This window comes from Orycteropus afer, unplaced genomic scaffold (genome assembly GCF_000298275.1).
Source record: "Orycteropus afer afer isolate SDZICR_OR568_19922 unplaced genomic scaffold, OryAfe1.0 scaffold00080, whole genome shotgun sequence".
Taxonomy (NCBI): domain Eukaryota; kingdom Metazoa; phylum Chordata; class Mammalia; order Tubulidentata; family Orycteropodidae; genus Orycteropus; species Orycteropus afer.
The window spans coordinates 9,862,995-9,864,967 of record NW_006921667.1 but is presented as its reverse complement, the minus strand read 5'-3'; positions in this window follow the sequence as shown (position 1 = coordinate 9,864,967).

Sequence of the window (1,973 nt, the reverse complement as noted above, 5' to 3'; positions counted from 1 at the left end):
TTCCCTTCAAGGCTCAGGGGTCCAAGATTATCTTCTGTGTCTGTGTTAATTGGTTTCCCTTTTCTTTGTTGAAGAGGGTCTGTGCAGTCCTTCTGCCTAGTCCGCCATCTTGCTGGAACTCCCCTCTTACGGTTTCTTGAAGTAGTCTTTTGTAATTTTCTTTGTACAGATCTTTTATGTCCCTGGTAATATTTATTCCCAAGTAGTTTATCTATCTATCTATCCTTCTATCTATCTATCTATCTATTTGTAGCTATTGCAAACAATATTGATTTCCTTATTTCATTGTCAGTGATCTCTTTGCTAGTTTAGAGGATTCCAACTGATTTTTGTATGCTGATCTTGTATCCTAAATATGCTAAATCTTTCTATTAGTTCCAGTAGGGTTTTGTTTGTTCGTTTGTTTGTTTCTGAGTCTCTTGGGTTTTCTATGTATAGGATCATATTATCAGCAAATAGGGGTAGTTTGACTTTTTCCTTACCAATTTGGATGCATTTGATTTCCCTTTCTTGCCTTTTTGCCTTGGGTAGGACTTCAAATATAATGTTGAATAGAAGTAGTGACAGAGGGCATCCTTGTCTGGTTCCTGTTTGCAAGGGGAATGCTTTCAGTCTCTCTCTATTGAGAATAATGTTGGCTGTTGGTTTAGCATGTATAGCTTTATTATGTTGAGGAATTTCCCTTCTATTCCTATTTTTCTGAGAGGTTTTTTTTTTTTTTTTTTCAGGAATGGGTGTTGAATCTTCTCAAATGCCTTTTCTGCATCAATTGATATTATCACGTCGTTCTTTTCCTTTATTTTACTTGTGTGATGGATTACGTTGATTGTTTTTCTAATGTTGAACAATTTTGCATATTTGGTATGAATCCCATCTGGCCAAGATGTATTATTTTATTAATATTGTTGGAGTCTATTGACTAGTATTTTGTTGGAGATTTTTGCATTTATATTCATGAAGGATACTGGTCTGTACTTTTCCTTTTTAGTGGTGTCTTTGCCTGGTTTTGGTGTCAGGGTTATGTTTGCTTCATTAAGTGAATTTGGAAGGACTCCATCCTTTTCTATATTCTGGAATAGCTTCAGTAGGATTGGTGTCAGCTCTTTTGTGGATGTTTGGTAGAATTCTCCAGTGAAATCTTCTGGGCCAGGACTCTTTTGTTGGTAGCTTTTTGTTCATTTGTTTTTGCTTTTTGTGACCTGGTCAATTTCTCCTTTTGTTACAGATCTGTTCAAATTTATTACCTGAGTCTGTGTTAGTTTAGGTAAGTAGTGTCTTTCTAGAAATCTGTCCCTTTCTTCTAGGCTTTCAAATTTGTTGGAGTACAGTTCTTCATCACACACACATACCACACTCACTGCTGTCAAGTCAATGCCAATTCATAACAACCCCTCCTTGGGTTTCTGAGGCAGTATCACTATGGAAGTGGATTGCCCAATCTTCCTTCTGAGGAGTGGCTAGTGCGTTTGAACCAACAGTCTTCTGCTTAGCAGCTAAATGCCTTAGGCACTACACCCCCAGAGCTCCTATATTCTTCAGAATATCAGTTCTTCATAGTATTCTGATATTGTCCTTTTTATCTTTGTTGGTTCTGTTGTGATGTCACCCATTTCATTTCTTATTCAAGTTATTTGCGTCTTCTAATTCTTTTCCTTTGTTAAATTTGCCAGTGATTCATCAATTTTATTAATTTTTTCAAAGTACCAACTTCTAGTGTTGTTAATTTTTTCTACTTTTTTTTCTATTTTATGTTTCATTTATGTCAGGTCAAATGTTTATTATTTCTTGTGACTGTAGGCATTTTAATTTTTCCTGCTCTTTTAATAATTTTTGGAGATGGTAGGTTAAGGTACGGACTTGGGCTCTTTTTTCTGTTTTCATGTTTGTATCTATGCTGTAAGTTGGCCTCAGATCACTGGGTCCCAATGATTTTGGTATGTTGTGTTTTCATTCTCATTTGATTCAAGATATTT